At 46.3% G+C, this 18869-nt stretch overlaps 9 non-coding genes across 9 annotated transcripts; all 9 read left to right on the forward strand.

The window, feature by feature from the left end:
• Nucleotides 1-135: 135 nt before the first annotated feature.
• LOC130349338 (U2 spliceosomal RNA) lies at nt 136-326 on the forward strand. Its single transcript, XR_008886689.1, has one exon. It is a non-coding gene; the product is annotated as a U2 spliceosomal RNA (small nuclear RNA).
• A 2092-nt stretch (nt 327-2418) lies between these two features.
• LOC130349339 (U2 spliceosomal RNA) lies at nt 2419-2609 on the forward strand. Its single transcript, XR_008886690.1, has one exon. It is a non-coding gene; the product is annotated as a U2 spliceosomal RNA (small nuclear RNA).
• Nucleotides 2610-4703: 2094 nt separating this feature from the next.
• LOC130349340 (U2 spliceosomal RNA) lies at nt 4704-4894 on the forward strand. The gene has a single exon (XR_008886691.1). It is a non-coding gene; the product is annotated as a U2 spliceosomal RNA (small nuclear RNA).
• Nucleotides 4895-6978: 2084 nt separating this feature from the next.
• LOC130349341 (U2 spliceosomal RNA) lies at nt 6979-7169 on the forward strand. Its single transcript, XR_008886692.1, has one exon. It is a non-coding gene; the product is annotated as a U2 spliceosomal RNA (small nuclear RNA).
• A 2094-nt stretch (nt 7170-9263) lies between these two features.
• Nucleotides 9264-9454, forward strand: LOC130349260 (U2 spliceosomal RNA). The gene has a single exon (XR_008886650.1). It is a non-coding gene; the product is annotated as a U2 spliceosomal RNA (small nuclear RNA).
• A 2093-nt stretch (nt 9455-11547) lies between these two features.
• Nucleotides 11548-11738, forward strand: LOC130349234 (U2 spliceosomal RNA). Its single transcript, XR_008886627.1, has one exon. It is a non-coding gene; the product is annotated as a U2 spliceosomal RNA (small nuclear RNA).
• A 2092-nt stretch (nt 11739-13830) lies between these two features.
• Nucleotides 13831-14021, forward strand: LOC130349242 (U2 spliceosomal RNA). Its single transcript, XR_008886634.1, has one exon. It is a non-coding gene; the product is annotated as a U2 spliceosomal RNA (small nuclear RNA).
• A 2092-nt stretch (nt 14022-16113) lies between these two features.
• LOC130349235 (U2 spliceosomal RNA) lies at nt 16114-16304 on the forward strand. Its single transcript, XR_008886628.1, has one exon. It is a non-coding gene; the product is annotated as a U2 spliceosomal RNA (small nuclear RNA).
• Nucleotides 16305-18383: 2079 nt separating this feature from the next.
• LOC130349243 (U2 spliceosomal RNA) lies at nt 18384-18574 on the forward strand. The gene has a single exon (XR_008886635.1). It is a non-coding gene; the product is annotated as a U2 spliceosomal RNA (small nuclear RNA).
• Nucleotides 18575-18869: the final 295 nt, after the last annotated feature.

The raw sequence follows: 18869 nt of genomic DNA on the forward strand, positions 1-18869 counted from the left end.
TTCTGCTGTGTGTACTGGTGGTTGACTGCCCCCCAGCCCAGAGTGTGCATGGAAAATTGTCTGGCAGCCTCCCTGACAGCAAGCAGTGATAGTGCCCATGAAGGGCACCTTGTTGGGCCCGCCCCTTTCACGGTTATCGCTTCTCGGCCTTTTGGCTAAGATCAAGTGTAGTATCTGTTCTTATCAGTTTAATATCTGATACGTCCCCTATCTGGGGACCATATATTAAATGGATTTTTGAGAACGGGGGCCGATTTCGAAGCTTGCTTCCGTCGCCCTATGCATTGACCCGATATGGCAGTATCTTCGGGTACAGTGCACCACCCCCTTACAGGGTTAAAAAGAAAGATTCCTACTTTCATTGCTACCTGCTTGCTGGCTAGCCAGCTAGCCAGCCCTGTGGGCCTTGCTGCTGCTGCAGCCAAAAAACAAAAGGTGGTGCTGCTGCTGCTTCTGCTGCTTCTGCTTCTGCTTGTGTCTGGCCGCTGTTGGAGCGTCCAGGCACAGGACTTCTGCTGCTGCTGACTAAATGGCCTCCTTAATTGGATCATTTGAGTAGCCAGCACACCTGTGCAGGTAGGGCATGACATGATAGGCAGCTGCCTTGATAGCGGGTGGGTGCTGAATGTTCCTAATTGACAAAATAAGATTAATGCTTATGAAGAAATATAAAATCTCATCCCTTCCCCAATATCGCGCCACACCCCTACCCCTTAATTCCCTGGTTGAACTTGATGGACATATGTCTTTTTTCGACCGTACTAACTATGTTACTATGTAACATAACATGGGGGGGGGGGGGGGGTCTCCTGGCTGTTCACACAGGTGTGTCATTGCTGTACATTGACCATGCATTGCTTCTGTGGTATTGCAAAGGCAAAGACAAATGCTTCCAGCCATCCATTGCACTAATGGATTGGTCATCAGCTGGCTGTCTATGTCCCGCATCAATATAGACCAAAGTACAGAGGGTTAGGCTATGCTATTGTGCACCTACCTGATGCATCAGAAGGTGCGAGGCCCTTGCTAAATTCTGTGCACAGACTTTGAGATCTATACTTTAGACTGTATCTAAACCTGCTCCAACATGGACTGACATTCTGGCCTACTTTCAGCCGATGCGACTTGTCTGTCGCTGAACAGTCGCTTTTTATGTATTCAGCACCTATGTATAATGTTGTAAAAATGCTCTAGAAGCTAAAGTCGCAGAAATGTCACACATATTTGGCCTGCAACTTTCTGTGCGACAAATTCAGACAGGAAAAATCAGTATAAATCCTTAGAAAATTATCCCCCAGTGTCTCCATCTGCTGGCGGTATTGAATAAGCATTGCTGCACTGATGGGGTATGCATTAGACGAAAAAAAAGAAGAAAAAGAAGAATAATACGCCCAGAAAAGAGGCGAAAAGGAGAAAAACGTAAAAAAAACGTGAAAAAAAAGCAAGAGGAAGAGAAGGGAAAAAAAGGTGGAAATGGGTTTAAAAGTGATTTCGGCGGAGAAATATATATATATATATATATATATATATATATATATATACGCGCACACACACACACATATATATATAAACGTATTCTCCGTTGAGATATTGCAGCCGCTGCTGTGTCCAGGCCCAGGAGCCTTAGCACTGTGCTGTGATGTCACTCAATACCACTGACATCACTAGGTGTAAACAACATCTCTCCTTTGCTGTGTATGTGACTATGGAGCTGTTTGGTGATGTTGTCTATTATGGCCTTCATAGAAGCAACAGGAGATTGTTGCATCCATCTAGAACCCTCAGAACTACAGTGCTATGATGTCACTCACTTCCACAGGCCTTGCAGAGTGTAAACAACAACAACCCAGCTTTGTTGTGTATGTAACCATAGGGATTTGTGATGTCACCTAGAACCTTCACAGCAGCGACAGCTTTATGAGGAGCATCAGCACTGCTCTGCCTGAGCAGAACCATCACCGCCATAGGTTGTCAAATAACCCGGGTTTAACCCACACAGGTAAGTCCAATGGGGTGCAGGCATGTCCTCTATGCTTACAGCTTCCCGTGGGTGTTGGTTTGATACCGTTTGGGGACAGCCAAGGAGGCATCTGCAGGCAACAAAGGTAGGTGTGTGCTTGTGTGTGTGTTTCCTATGCAGATCCTAAGCCCAGTGTCACATGCAAGTAGGAGGAGTAAGAAGGGTTCCTGGCAAATCCGGGTTATGGATTGCATTTAAAAAGGCCCCGTGGGAGTGCAATGGGCCCCTGTCTTGCTGCTTAGCAATAATGGTATGGGTTTAGGTTCTGCTGTGTGTACTGGTGGTTGACTGCCCCCCAGCCCAGAGTGTGCATGGAAAATTGTCTGGCAGCCTCCCTGACAGCAAGCAGTGATAGTGCCCATGAAGGGCACCTTGTTGGGCCCGCCCCTTTCACGGTTATCGCTTCTCGGCCTTTTGGCTAAGATCAAGTGTAGTATCTGTTCTTATCAGTTTAATATCTGATACGTCCCCTATCTGGGGACCATATATTAAATGGATTTTTGAGAACGGGGGCCGATTTCGAAGCTTGCTTCCGTCGCCCTATGCATTGACCCGATATGGCAGTATCTTCGGGTACAGTGCACCACCCCCTTACAGGGTTAAAAAGAAAGATTCCTACTTTCATTGCTACCTGCTTGCTGGCTAGCCAGTTAGCCAGCCCTGTGGGCCTTGCTGCTGCTGCAGCCAAAAAACAAAAGGTGGTGCTGCTGCTGCTTCTGCTTCTGCTTGTGTCTGGCCGCTGTTGGAGCGTCCAGGCACAGGACTTCTGCTGCTGCTGACTAAATGGCCTCCTTAATTGGATCATTTGAGTAGCCAGCACACCTGTGCAGGTAGGGCATGACATGATAGGCAGCTGCCTTGATAGCGGGTGGGTGCTGAATGTTCCTAATTGACAAAATAAGATTAATGCTTATGAAGAAATATAAAATCTCATCCCTTCCCCAATATCGCGCCACACCCCTACCCCTTAATTCCCTGGTTGAACTTGATGGACATATGTCTTTTTTCGACCGTACTAACTATGTAACTATGTAACATAACATGGGGGGGGGGGGGGGGGGTCTCCTGGCTGTTCACACAGGTGTGTCATTGCTGTACATTGACCATGCATTGCTTCTGTGGTATTGCAAAGGCAAAGACAAATGCTTCCAGCCATCCATTGCACTAATGGATTGGTCATCAGCTGGCTGTCTATGTCCCGCATCAATATAGACCAAAGTACAGAGGGTTAGGCTATGCTATTGTGCACCTACCTGATGCATCAGAAGGTGCGAGGCCCTTGCTAAATTCTGTGCACAGACTTTGAGATCTATACTTTAGACTGTATCTAAACCTGCTCCAACATGGACTGACATTCTGGCCTACTTTCAGCCGATGCGACTTGTCTGTCGCTGAACAGTCGCTTTTTATGTATTCAGCACCTATGTATAATGTTGTAAAAATGCTCTAGAAGCTAAAGTCGCAGAAATGTCACACATATTTGGCCTGCAACTTTCTGTGCGACAAATTCAGACAGGAAAAATCAGTATAAATCCTTAGAAAATTATCCCCCAGTGTCTCCATCTGCTGGCGGTATTGAATAAGCATTGCTGCACTGATGGGGTATGCATTAGACGAAAAAAAAGAAGAAAAAGAAGAATAATACGCCCAGAAAAGAGGCGAAAAGGAGAAAAACGTAAAAAAACGTGAAAAAAAAGCAAGAGGAAGAGAAGGGAAAAAAAGGTGGAAATGGGTTTAAAAGTGATTTCGGCGGAGAAATATATATATATATATATATATATATATATATATATATATATATATATATATACGCGCACACACACACATATATATAAACGTATTCTCCGTTGAGATATTGCAGCCGCTGCTGTGTCCAGGCCCAGGAGCCTTAGCACTGTGCTGTGATGTCACTCAATACCACTGACATCACTAGGTGTAAACAACATCTCTCCTTTGCTGTGTATGTGACTATGGAGCTGTTTGGTGATGTCGTCTATTATGGCCTTCATAGAAGCAACAGGAGATTGTTGCATCCATCTAGAACCCTCAGAACTACAGTGCTATGATGTCACTCACTTCCACAGGCCTTGCAGAGTGTAAACAACAACAACCCAGCTTTGTTGTGTATGTAACCATAGGGATTTGTGATGTCACCTAGAACCTTCACAGCAGCGACAGCTTTATGAGGAGCATCAGCACTGCTCTGCCTGAGCAGAACCATCACCGCCATAGGTTGTCAAATAACCCGGGTTTAACCCACACAGGTAAGTCCAATGGGGTGCAGGCATGTCCTCTATGCTTACAGCTTCCCGTGGGTGTTGGTTTGATACCGTTTGGGGACAGCCAAGGAGGCATCTGCAGGCAACAAAGGTAGGTGTGTGCTTGTGTGTGTGTTTCCTATGCAGATCCTAAGCCCAGTGTCACATGCAAGTAGGAGGAGTAAGAAGGGTTCCTGGCAAATCCGGGTTATGGATTGCATTTAAAAAGGCCCCGTGGGAGTGCAATGGGCCCCTGTCTTGCTGCTTAGCAATAATGGTATGGGTTTAGGTTCTGCTGTGTGTACTGGTGGTTGACTGCCCCCCAGCCCAGAGTGTGCATGGAAAATTGTCTGGCAGCCTCCCTGACAGCAAGCAGTGATAGTGCCCATGAAGGGCACCTTGTTGGGCCCGCCCCTTTCACGGTTATCGCTTCTCGGCCTTTTGGCTAAGATCAAGTGTAGTATCTGTTCTTATCAGTTTAATATCTGATACGTCCCCTATCTGGGGACCATATATTAAATGGATTTTTGAGAACGGGGGCCGATTTCGAAGCTTGCTTCCGTCGCCCTATGCATTGACCCGATATGGCAGTATCTTCGGGTACAGTGCACCACCCCCTTACAGGGTTAAAAAGAAAGATTCCTACTTTCATTGCTACCTGCTTGCTGGCTAGCCAGCTAGCCAGCCCTGTGGGCCTTGCTGCTGCTGCAGCCAAAAAACAAAAGGTGGTGCTGCTGCTGCTTCTGCTGCTTCTGCTTCTGCTTGTGTCTGGCCGCTGTTGGAGCGTCCAGGCACAGGACTTCTGCTGCTGCTGACTAAATGGCCTCCTTAATTGGATCATTTGAGTAGCCAGCACACCTGTGCAGGTAGGGCATGACATGATAGGCAGCTGCCTTGATAGCGGGTGGGTGCTGAATGTTCCTAATTGACAAAATAAGATTAATGCTTATGAAGAAATATAAAATCTCATCCCTTCCCCAATATCGCGCCACACCCCTACCCCTTAATTCCCTGGTTGAACTTGATGGACATATGTCTTTTTTCGACCGTACTAACTATGTTACTATGTAACATAACATGGGGGGGGGGGGGTCTCCTGGCTGTTCACACAGGTGTGTCATTGCTGTACATTGACCATGCATTGCTTCTGTGGTATTGCAAAGGCAAAGACAAATGCTTCCAGCCATCCATTGCACTAATGGATTGGTCATCAGCTGGCTGTCTATGTCCCGCATCAATATAGACCAAAGTACAGAGGGTTAGGCTATGCTATTGTGCACCTACCTGATGCATCAGAAGGTGCGAGGCCCTTGCTAAATTCTGTGCACAGACTTTGAGATCTATACTTTAGACTGTATCTAAACCTGCTCCAACATGGACTGACATTCTGGCCTACTTTCAGCCGATGCGACTTGTCTGTCGCTGAACAGTCGCTTTTTATGTATTCAGCACCTATGTATAATGTTGTAAAAATGCTCTAGAAGCTAAAGTCGCAGAAATGTCACACATATTTGGCCTGCAACTTTCTGTGCGACAAATTCAGACAGGAAAAATCAGTATAAATCCTTAGAAAATTATCCCCCAGTGTCTCCATCTGCTGGCGGTATTGAATAAGCATTGCTGCACTGATGGGGTATGCATTAGACGAAAAAAAAGAAGAAAAAGAAGAATAATACGCCCAGAAAAGAGGCGAAAAGGAGAAAAACGTAAAAAAACGTGAAAAAAAAGTAAGAGGAAGAGAAGGGAAAAAAAGGTGGAAATGGGTTTAAAAGTGATTTCGGCGGAGAAATATATATATATATATATATATATATATATATATATATATGCGCACACACACACATATATATAAACGTATTCTCCGTTGAGATATTGCAGCCGCTGCTGTGTCCAGGCCCAGGAGCCTTAGCACTGTGCTGTGATGTCACTCAATACCACTGACATCACTAGGTGTAAACAACATCTCTCCTTTGCTGTGTATGTGACTATGGAGCTGTTTGGTGATGTCGTCTATTATGGCCTTCATAGAAGCAACAGGAGATTGTTGCATCCATCTAGAACCCTCAGAACTACAGTGCTATGATGTCACTCACTTCCACAGGCCTTGCAGAGTGTAAACAACAACAACCCAGCTTTGTTGTGTATGTAACCATATGGATTTGTGATGTCACCTAGAACCTTCACAGCAGCGACAGCTTTATGAGGAGCATCAGCACTGCTCTGCCTGAGCAGAACCATCACCGCCATAGGTTGTCAAATAACCCGGGTTTAACCCACACAGGTAAGTCCAATGGGGTGCAGGCATGTCCTCTATGCTTACAGCTTCCCGTGGGTGTTGGTTTGATACCGTTTGGGGACAGCCAAGGAGGCATCTGCAGGCAACAAAGGTAGGTGTGTGCTTGTGTGTGTGTTTCCTATGCAGATCCTAAGCCCAGTGTCACATGCAAGTAGGAGGAGTAAGAAGGGTTCCTGGCAAATCCGGGTTATGGATTGCATTTAAAAAGGCCCCGTGGGAGTGCAATGGGCCCCTGTCTTGCTGCTTAGCAATAATGGTATGGGTTTAGGTTCTGCTGTGTGTACTGGTGGTTGACTGCCCCCCAGCCCAGAGTGTGCATGGAAAATTGTCTGGCAGCCTCCCTGACAGCAAGCAGTGATAGTTCCCATGAAGGGCACCTTGTTGGGCCCGCCCCTTTCACGGTTATCGCTTCTCGGCCTTTTGGCTAAGATCAAGTGTAGTATCTGTTCTTATCAGTTTAATATCTGATACGTCCCCTATCTGGGGACCATATATTAAATGGATTTTTGAGAACGGGGGCCGATTTCGAAGCTTGCTTCCGTCGCCCTATGCATTGACCCGATATGGCAGTATCTTCGGGTACAGTGCACCACCCCCTTACAGGGTTAAAAAGAAAGATTCCTACTTTCATTGCTACCTGCTTGCTGGCTAGCCAGCTAGCCAGCCCTGTGGGCCTTGCTGCTGCTGCAGCCAAAAAACAAAAGGTGGTGCTGCTGCTGCTTCTGCTGCTTCTGCTTCTGCTTGTGTCTGGCCGCTGTTGGAGCGTCCCGGCACAGGACTTCTGCTGCTGCTGACTAAATGGCCTCCTTAATTGGATCATTTGAGTAGCCAGCACACCTGTGCAGGTAGGGCATGACATGATAGGCAGCTGCCTTGATAGCGGGTGGGTGCTGAATGTTCCTAATTGACAAAATAAGATTAATGCTTATGAAGAAATATAAAATCTCATCCCTTCCCCAATATCGCGCCACACCCCTACCCCTTAATTCCCTGGTTGAACTTGATGGACATATGTCTTTTTTCGACCGTACTAACTATGTAACTATGTAACATAACATGGGGGGGGGGGGGGGTCTCCTGGCTGTTCACACAGGTGTGTCATTGCTGTACATTGACCATGCATTGCTTCTGTGGTATTGCAAAGGCAAAGACAAATGCTTCCAACCATCCATTGCACTAATGGATTGGTCATCAGCTGGCTGTCTATGTCCCGCATCAATATAGACCAAAGTACAGAGGGTTAGGCTATGCTATTGTGCACCTACCTGATGCATCAGAAGGTGCGAGGCCCTTGCTAAATTCTGTGCACAGACTTTGAGATCTATACTTTAGACTGTATCTAAACCTGCTCCAACATGGACTGACATTCTGGCCTACTTTCAGCCGATGCGACTTGTCTGTCGCTGAACAGTCGCTTTTTATGTATTCAGCACCTATGTATAATGTTGTAAAAATGCTCTAGAAGCTAAAGTCGCAGAAATGTCACACATATTTGGCCTGCAACTTTCTGTGCGACAAATTCAGACAGGAAAAATCAGTATAAATCCTTAGAAAATTATCCCCCAGTGTCTCCATCTGCTGGCGGTATTGAATAAGCATTGCTGCACTGATGGGGTATGCATTAGACGAAAAAAAAGAAGAAAAAGAAGAATAATACGCCCAGAAAAGAGGCGAAAAGGAGAAAAACGTAAAAAAACGTGAAAAAAAAGCAAGAGGAAGAGAAGGGAAAAAAAGGTGGAAATGGGTTTAAAAGTGATTTCGGCGGAGAAATATATATATATATATATATATATATATATATATATATATATATATACGCGCACACACACACATATATATAAACGTATTCTCCGTTGAGATATTGCAGCCGCTGCTGTGTCCAGGCCCAGGAGCCTTAGCACTGTGCTGTGATGTCACTCAATACCACTGACATCACTAGGTGTAAACAACATCTCTCCTTTGCTGTGTATGTGACTATGGAGCTGTTTGGTGATGTCGTCTATTATGGCCTTCATAGAAGCAACAGGAGATTGTTGCATCCATCTAGAACCCTCAGAACTACAGTGCTATGATGTCACTCACTTCCACAGGCCTTGCAGAGTGTAAACAACAACAACCCAGCTTTGTTGTGTATGTAACCATAGGGATTTGTGATGTCACCTAGAACCTTCACAGCAGCGACAGCTTTATGAGGAGCATCAGCACTGCTCTGCCTGAGCAGAACCATCACCGCCATAGGTTGTCAAATAACCCGGGTTTAACCCACACAGGTAAGTCCAATGGGGTGCAGGCATGTCCTCTATGCTTACAGCTTCCCGTGGGTGTTGGTTTGATACCGTTTGGGGACAGCCAAGGAGGCATCTGCAGGCAACAAAGGTAGGTGTGTGCTTGTGTGTGTGTTTCCTATGCAGATCCTAAGCCCAGTGTCACATGCAAGTAGGAGGAGTAAGAAGGGTTCCTGGCAAATCCGGGTTATGGATTGCATTTAAAAAGGCCCCGTGGGAGTGCAATGGGCCCCTGTCTTGCTGCTTAGCAATAATGGTATGGGTTTAGGTTCTGCTGTGTGTACTGGTGGTTGACTGCCCCCCAGCCCAGAGTGTGCATGGAAAATTGTCTGGCAGCCTCCCTGACAGCAAGCAGTGATAGTGCCCATGAAGGGCACCTTGTTGGGCCCGCCCCTTTCACGGTTATCGCTTCTAGGCCTTTTGGCTAAGATCAAGTGTAGTATCTGTTCTTATCAGTTTAATATCTGATACGTCCCCTATCTGGGGACCATATATTAAATGGATTTTTGAGAACGGGGGCCGATTTCGAAGCTTGCTTCCGTCGCCCTATGCATTGACCCGATATGGCAGTATCTTCGGGTACAGTACACCACCCCCTTACAGGGTTAAAAAGAAAGATTCCTACTTTCATTGCTACCTGCTTGCTGGCTAGCCAGCTAGCCAGCCCTGTGGGCCTTGCTGCTGCTGCAGCCAAAAAACAAAAGGTGGTGCTGCTGCTGCTTCTGCTGCTTCTGCTTCTGCTTGTGTCTGGCCGCTGTTGGAGCGTCCAGGCACAGGACTTCTGCTGCTGCTGACTAAATGGCCTCCTTAATTGGATCATTTGAGTAGCCAGCACACCTGTGCAGGTAGGGCATGACATGATAGGCAGCTGCCTTGATAGCGGGTGGGTGCTGAATGTTCCTAATTGACAAAATAAGATTAATGCTTATGAAGAAATATAAAATCTCATCCCTTCCCCAATATCGCGCCACACCCCTACCCCTTAATTCCCTGGTTGAACTTGATGGACATATGTCTTTTTTCGACCGTACTAACTATGTAACTATGTAACATAACATGGGGGGGGGGGGGGGGTCTCCTGGCTGTTCACACAGGTGTGTCATTGCTGTACATTGACCATGCATTGCTTCTGTGGTATTGCAAAGGCAAAGACAAATGCTTCCAGCCATCCATTGCACTAATGGATTGGTCATCAGCTGGCTGTCTATGTCCCGCATCAATATAGACCAAAGTACAGAGGGTTAGGCTATGCTATTGTGCACCTACCTGATGCATCAGAAGGTGCGAGGCCCTTGCTAAATTCTGTGCACAGACTTTGAGATCTATACTTTAGACTGTATCTAAACCTGCTCCAACATGGACTGACATTCTGGCCTACTTTCAGCCGATGCGACTTGTCTGTCGCTGAACAGTCGCTTTTTATGTATTCAGCACCTATGTATAATGTTGTAAAAATGCTCTAGAAGCTAAAGTCGCAGAAATGTCACACATATTTGGCCTGCAACTTTCTGTGCGACAAATTCAGACAGGAAAAATCAGTATAAATCCTTAGAAAATTATCCCCCAGTGTCTCCATCTGCTGGCGGTATTGAATAAGCATTGCTGCACTGATGGGGTATGCATTAGACGAAAAAAAAGAAGAAAAAGAAGAATAATACGCCCAGAAAATAGGCGAAAAGGAGAAAAACGTAAAAAAACGTGAAAAAAAAGTAAGAGGAAGAGAAGGGAAAAAGAGGTGGAAATGGGTTTAAAAGTGATTTCGGCGGAGAAATATATATATATATATATATATATATATATATATATATATATATACGCGCACACACACACATATATATAAACGTATTCTCCGTTGAGATATTGCAGCCGCTGCTGTGTCCAGGCCCAGGAGCCTTAGCACTGTGCTGTGATGTCACTCAATACCACTGACATCACTAGGTGTAAACAACATCTCTCCTTTGCTGTGTATGTGACTATGGAGCTGTTTGGTGATGTCGTCTATTATGGCCTTCATAGAAGCAACAGGAGATTGTTGCATCCATCTAGAACCCTCAGAACTACAGTGCTATGATGTCACTCACTTCCACAGGCCTTGCAGAGTGTAAACAACAACAACCCAGCTTTGTTGTGTATGTAACCATAGGGATTTGTGATGTCACCTAGAACCTTCACAGCAGCGACAGCTTTATGAGGAGCATCAGCACTGCTCTGCCTGAGCAGAACCATCACCGCCATAGGTTGTCAAATAACCCGGGTTTAACCCACACAGGTAAGTCCAATGGGGTGCAGGCATGTCCTCTATGCTTACAGCTTCCCGTGGGTGTTGGTTTGATACCGTTTGGGGACAGCCAAGGAGGCATCTGCAGGCAACAAAGGTAGGTGTGTGCTTGTGTGTGTGTTTCCTATGCAGATCCTAAGCCCAGTGTCACATGCAAGTAGGAGGAGTAAGAAGGGTTCCTGGCAAATCCGGGTTATGGATTGCATTTAAAAAGGCCCCGTGGGAGTGCAATGGGCCCCTGTCTTGCTGCTTAGCAATAATGGTATGGGTTTAGGTTCTGCTGTGTGTACTGGTGGTTGACTGCCCCCCAGCCCAGAGTGTGCATGGAAAATTGTCTGGCAGCCTCCCTGACAGCAAGCAGTGATAGTGCCCATGAAGGGCACCTTGTTGGGCCCGCCCCTTTCACGGTTATCGCTTCTCGGCCTTTTGGCTAAGATCAAGTGTAGTATCTGTTCTTATCAGTTTAATATCTGATACGTCCCCTATCTGGGGACCATATATTAAATGGATTTTTGAGAACGGGGGCCGATTTCGAAGCTTGCTTCCGTCGCCCTATGCATTGACCTGATATGGCAGTATCTTCGGGTACAGTGCACCACCCCCTTACAGGGTTAAAAAGAAAGATTCCTACTTTCATTGCTACCTGCTTGCTGGCTAGCCAGCTAGCCAGCCCTGTGGGCCTTGCTGCTGCTGCAGCCAAAAAACAAAAGGTGGTGCTGCTGCTGCTTCTGCTGCTTCTGCTTCTGCTTGTGTCTGGCCGCTGTTGGAGCGTCCAGGCACAGGACTTCTGCTGCTGCTGACTAAATGGCCTCCTTAATTGGATCATTTGAGTAGCCAGCACACCTGTGCAGGTAGGGCATGACATGATAGGCAGCTGCCTTGATAGCGGGTGGGTGCTGAATGTTCCTAATTGACAAAATAAGATTAATGCTTATGAAGAAATATAAAATCTCATCCCTTCCCCAATATCGCGCCACACCCCTACCCCTTAATTCCCTGGTTGAACTTGATGGACATATGTCTTTTTTCGACCGTACTAACTATGTAACTATGTAACATAACATGGGGGGGGGGGGGTCTCCTGGCTGTTCACACAGGTGTGTCATTGCTGTACATTGACCATGCATTGCTTCTGTGGTATTGCAAAGGCAAAGACAAATGCTTCCAGCCATCCATTGCACTAATGGATTGGTCATCAGCTGGCTGTCTATGTCCCGCATCAATATAGACCAAAGTACAGAGGGTTAGGCTATGCTATTGTGCACCTACCTGATGCATCAGAAGGTGCGAGGCCCTTGCTAAATTCTGTGCACAGACTTTGAGATCTATACTTTAGACTGTATCTAAACCTGCTCCAACATGGACTGACATTCTGGCCTACTTTCAGCCGATGCGACTTGTCTGTCGCTGAACAGTCGCTTTTTATGTATTCAGCACCTATGTATAATGTTGTAAAAATGCTCTAGAAGCTAAAGTCGCAGAAATGTCACACATATTTGGCCTGCAACTTTCTGTGCGACAAATTCAGACAGGAAAAATCAGTATAAATCCTTAGAAAATTATCCCCCAGTGTCTCCATCTGCTGGCGGTATTGAATAAGCATTGCTGCACTGATGGGGTATGCATTAGACGAAAAAAAAGAAGAAAAAGAAGAATAATACGCCCAGAAAAGAGGCGAAAAGGAGAAAAACGTAAAAAAACGTGAAAAAAAAGTAAGAGGAAGAGAAGGGAAAAAAAGGTGGAAATGGGTTTAAAAGTGATTTCGGCGGAGAAATATATATATATATATATATATATATATATATATATATATATATACGCGCACACACACACATATATATATAAACGTATTCTCCGTTGAGATATTGCAGCCGCTGCTGTGTCCAGGCCCAGGAGCCTTAGCACTGTGCTGTGATGTCACTCAATACCACTGACATCACTAGGTGTAAACAACATCTCTCCTTTGCTGTGTATGTGACTATGGAGCTGTTTGGTGATGTCGTCTATTATGGCCTTCATAGAAGCAACAGGAGATTGTTGCATCCATCTAGAACCCTCAGAACTACAGTGCTATGATGTCACTCACTTCCACAGGCCTTGCAGAGTGTAAACAACAACAACCCAGCTTTGTTGTGTATGTAACCATAGGGATTTGTGATGTCACCTAGAACCTTCACAGCAGCGACAGCTTTATGAGGAGCATCAGCACTGCTCTGCCTGAGCAGAACCATCACCGCCATAGGTTGTCAAATAACCCGGGTTTAACCCACACAGGTAAGTCCAATGGGGTGCAGGCATGTCCTCTATGCTTACAGCTTCCCGTGGGTGTTGGTTTGATACCGTTTGGGGACAGCCAAGGAGGCATCTGCAGGCAACAAAGGTAGGTGTGTGCTTGTGTGTGTGTTTCCTATGCAGATCCTAAGCCCAGTGTCACATGCAAGTAGGAGGAGTAAGAAGGGTTCCTGGCAAATCCGGGTTATGGATTGCATTTAAAAAGGCCCCGTGGGAGTGCAATGGGCCCCTGTCTTGCTGCTTAGCAATAATGGTATGGGTTTAGGTTCTGCTGTGTGTACTGGTGGTTGACTGCCCCCCAGCCCAGAGTGTGCATGGAAAATTGTCTGGCAGCCTCCCTGACAGCAAGCAGTGATAGTGCCCATGAAGGGCACCTTGTTGGGCCCGCCCCTTTCACGGTTATCGCTTCTCGGCCTTTTGGCTAAGATCAAGTGTAGTATCTGTTCTTATCAGTTTAATATCTGATACGTCCCCTAACTGGGGACCATATATTAAATGGATTTTTGAGAACGGGGGCCGATTTCGAAGCTTGCTTCCGTCGCCCTATGCATTGACCTGATATGGCAGTATCTTCGGGTACAGTGCACCACCCCCTTACAGGGTTAAAAAGAAAGATTCCTACTTTCATTGCTACCTGCTTGCTGGCTAGCCAGCTAGCCAGCCCTGTGGGCCTTGCTGCTGCTGCAGCCAAAAAACAAAAGGTGGTGCTGCTGCTGCTTCTGCTGCTTCTGCTTCTGCTTGTGTCTGGCCGCTGTTGGAGCGTCCAGGCACAGGACTTCTGCTGCTGCTGACTAAATGGCCTCCTTAATTGGATCATTTGAGTAGCCAGCACACCTGTGCAGGTAGGGCATGACATGATAGGCAGCTGCCTTGATAGCGGGTGGGTGCTGAATGTTCCTAATTGACAAAATAAGATTAATGCTTATGAAGAAATATAAAATCTCATCCCTTCCCCAATATCGCGCCACACCCCTACCCCTTAATTCCCTGGTTGAACTTGATGGACATATGTCTTTTTTCGACCGTACTAACTATGTAACTATGTAACATAACATGGGGGGGGGGGGGGGGGTCTCCTGGCTGTTCACACAGGTGTGTCATTGCTGTACATTGACCATGCATTGCTTCTGTGGTATTGCAAAGGCAAAGACAAATGCTTCTAGCCATCCATTGCACTAATGGATTGGTCATCAGCTGGCTGTCTATGTCCCGCATCAATATAGACCAAAGTACAGAGGGTTAGGCTATGCTATTGTGCACCTACCTGATGCATCAGAAGGTGCGAGGCCCTTGCTAAATTCTGTGCACAGACTTTGAGATCTATACTTTAGACTGTATCTAAACCTGCTCCAACATGGACTGACATTCTGGCCTACTTTCAGCCGATGCGACTTGTCTGTCGCTGAACAGTCGCTTTTTATGTATTCAGCACCTATGTATAATGTTGTAAAAATGCTCTAGAAGCTAAAGTCGCAGAAATGTCACACATATTTGGCCTGCAACTTTCTGTGCGACAAATTCAGACAGGAAAAATCAGTATAAATCCTTAGAAAATTATCCCCCAGTGTCTCCATCTGCTGGCGGTATTGAATAAGCATTGCTGCACTGATGGGGTATGCATTAGACGAAAAAAAAGAAGAAAAAGAAGAATAATACGCCCAGAAAAGAGGCGAAAAGGAGAAAAACGTAAAAAAACGTGAAAAAAAAGTAAGAGGAAGAGAAGGGAAAAAAAGGTGGAAATGGGTTTAAAAGTGATTTCGGCGGAGAAATATATATATATATATATATATATATATATATATATATATACGCGCACACACATACATATATATATAAACGTATTCTCCGTTGAGATATTGCAGCCGCTGCTGTGTCCAGGCCCAGGAGCCTTAGCACTGTGCTGTGATGTCACTCAATACCACTGACATCACTAGGTGTAAACAACATCTCTCCTTTGCTGTGTATGTGACTATGGAGCTGTTTGGTGATGTCGTCTATTATGGCCTTCATAGAAGCAACAGGAGATTGTTGCATCCATCTAGAACCCTCAGAACTACAGTGCTATGATGTCACTCACTTCCACAGGCCTTGCAGAGTGTAAACAACAACAACCCAGCTTTGTTGTGTATGTAACCATAGGGATTTGTGATGTCACCTAGAACCTTCACAGCAGCGACAGCTTTATGAGGAGCATCAGCACTGCTCTGCCTGAGCAGAACCATCACCGCCATAGGTTGTCAAATAACCCGGGTTTAACCCACACAGGTAAGTCCAATGGGGTGCAGGCATGTCCTCTATGCTTACAGCTTCCCGTGGGTGTTGGTTTGATACCGTTTGGGGACAGCCAAGGAGGCATCTGCAGGCAACAAAGGTAGGTGTGTGCTTGTGTGTGTGTTTCCTATGCAGATCCTAAGCCCAGTGTCACATGCAAGTAGGAGGAGTAAGAAGGGTTCCTGGCAAATCCGGGTTATGGATTGCATTTAAAAAGGCCCCGTGGGAGTGCAATGGGCCCCTGTCTTGCTGCTTAGCAATAATGGTATGGGTTTAGGTTCTGCTGTGTGTACTGGTGGTTGACTGCCCCCCAGCCCAGAGTGTGCATGGAAAATTGTCTGGCAGCCTCCCTGACAGCAAGCAGTGATAGTGCCCATGAAGGGCACCTTGTTGGGCCCGCCCCTTTCACGGTTATCGCTTCTCGGCCTTTTGGCTAAGATCAAGTGTAGTATCTGTTCTTATCAGTTTAATATCTGATACGTCCCCTATCTGGGGACCATATATTAAATGGATTTTTGAGAACGGGGGCCGATTTCGAAGCTTGCTTCCGTCGCCCTATGCATTGACCTGATATGGCAGTATCTTCGGGTACAGTGCACCACCCCCTTACAGGGTTAAAAAGAAAGATTCCTACTTTCATTGCTACCTGCTTGCTGGCTAGCCAGCTAGCCAGCCCTGTGGGCCTTGCTGCTGCTGCAGCCAAAAAACAAAAGGTGGTGCTGCTGCTGCTTCTGCTGCTTCTGCTTCTGCTTGTGTCTGGCCGCTGTTGGAGCGTCCAGGCACAGGACTTCTGCTGCTGCTGACTAAATGGCCTCCTTAATTGGATCATTTGAGTAGCCAGCACACCTGTGCAGGTAGGGCATGACATGATAGGCAGCTGCCTTGATAGCGGGTGGGTGCTGAATGTTCCTAATTGACAAAATAAGATTAATGCTTATGAAGAAATATAAAATCTCATCCCTTCCCCAATATCGCGCCACACCCCTACCCCTTAATTCCCTGGTTGAACTTGATGGACATATGTCTTTTTTCGACCGTACTAACTATGTAACTATGTAACATAACATGGGGGGGGGGGGTCTCCTGGCTGTTCACACAGGTGTGTCATTGCTGTACATTGACCATGCATTGCTTCTGTGGTATTGCAAAGGCAAAGACAAATGCTTCCAGCCATCCATTGCACTAATGGATTGGTCATCAGCTGGCTGTCTATGTCCCGCATCAATATAGACCAAAGTACAGAGGGTTAGGCTATGCTATTGTGCACCTACCTGATGCATCAGAAGGTGCGAGGCCCTTGCTAAATTCTGTGCACAGACTTTGAGATCTATACTTTAGACTGTATCTAAACCTGCTCCAACATGGACTGACATTCTGGCCTACTTTCAGCCGATGCGACTTGTCTGTCGCTGAACAGTCGCTTTTTATGTATTCAGCACCTATGTATAATGTTGTAAAAATGCTCTAGAAGCTAAAGTCGCAGAAATGTCACACATATTTGGCCTGCAACTTTCTGTGCGACAAATTCAGACAGGAAAAATCAGTATAAATCCTTAGAAAATTATCCCCCAGTGTCTCCATCTGCTGGCGGTATTGAATAAGCATTGCTGCACTGATGGGGTATGCATTAGACGAAAAAAAAGAAGAAAAAGAAGAATAATACGCCCAGAAAAGAGGCGAAAAGGAGAAAAACGTAAAAAAACGTGAAAAAAAAGTAAGAGGAAGAGAAGGGAAAAAAAGGTGGAAATGGGTTTAAAAGTGATTTCGGCGGAGAAATATATATATATATATATATATATATATATATACGCGCACACACACACATATATATATAAACGTATTCTCCGTTGAGATATTGCAGCCGCTGCTGTGTCCAGGCCCAGGAGCCTTAGCACTGTGCTGTGATGTCACTCAATACCACTGACATCACTAGGTGTAAACAACATCTCTCCTTTGCTGTGTATGTGACTATGGAGCTGTTTGGTGATGTCGTCTATTATGGCCTTCATAGAAGCAACAGGAGATTGTTGCATCCATCTAGAACCCTCAGAACTACAGTGCTATGATGTCACTCACTTCCACAGGCCTTGCAGAGTGTAAACAACAACAACCCAGCTTTGTTGTGTATGTAACCATAGGGATTTGTGATGTCACCTAGAACCTTCACAGCAGCGACAGCTTTATGAGGAGCATCAGCACTGCTCTGCCTGAGCAGAACCATCACCGCCATAGGTTGTCAAATAACCCGGGTTTAACCCACACAGGTAAGTCCAATGGGGTGCAGGCATGTCCTCTATGCTTACAGCTTCCCGTGGGTGTTGGTTTGATACCGTTTGGGGACAGCCAAGGAGGCATCTGCAGGCAACAAAGGTAGGTGTGTGCTTGTGTGTGTGTTTCCTATGCAGATCCTAAGCCCAGTGTCACATGCAAGTAGGAGGAGTAAGAAGGGTTCCTGGCAAATCCGGGTTATGGATTGCATTTAAAAAGGCCCCGTGGGAGTGCAATGGGCCCCTGTCTTGCTGCTTAGCAATAATGGTATGGGTTTAGGTTCTGCTGTGTGTACTGGTGGTTGACTGCCCCCCAGCCCAGAGTGTGCATGGAAAATTGTCTGGCAGCCTCCCTGACAGCAAGCAGTGATAGTGCCCATGAAGGGCACCTTGTTGGGCCCGCCCCTTTCACGGTTATCGCTTCTCGGCCTTTTGGCTAAGATCAAGTGTAGTATCTGTTCTTATCAGTTTAATATCTGATACGTCCCCTAACTGGGGACCATATATTAAATGGATTTTTGAGAACGGGGGCCGATTTCGAAGCTTGCTTCCGTCGCCCTATGCATTGACCTGATATGGCAGTATCTTCGGGTACAGTGCACCACCCCCTTACAGGGTTAAAAAGAAAGATTCCTACTTTCATTGCTACCTGCTTGCTGGCTAGCCAGCTAGCCAGCCCTGTGGGCCTTGCTGCTGCTGCAGCCAAAAAACAAAAGGTGGTGCTGCTGCTGCTTCTGCTGCTTCTGCTTCTGCTTGTGTCTGGCCGCTGTTGGAGCGTCCAGGCACAGGACTTCTGCTGCTGCTGACTAAATGGCCTCCTTAATTGGATCATTTGAGTAGCCAGCACACCTGTGCAGGTAGGGCATGACATGATAGGCAGCTGCCTTGATAGCGGGTGGGTG

Source organism: Hyla sarda, unplaced genomic scaffold (genome assembly GCF_029499605.1).
Source record: "Hyla sarda isolate aHylSar1 unplaced genomic scaffold, aHylSar1.hap1 scaffold_91, whole genome shotgun sequence".
Classification (NCBI taxonomy): Eukaryota; Metazoa; Chordata; class Amphibia; order Anura; family Hylidae; genus Hyla; species Hyla sarda.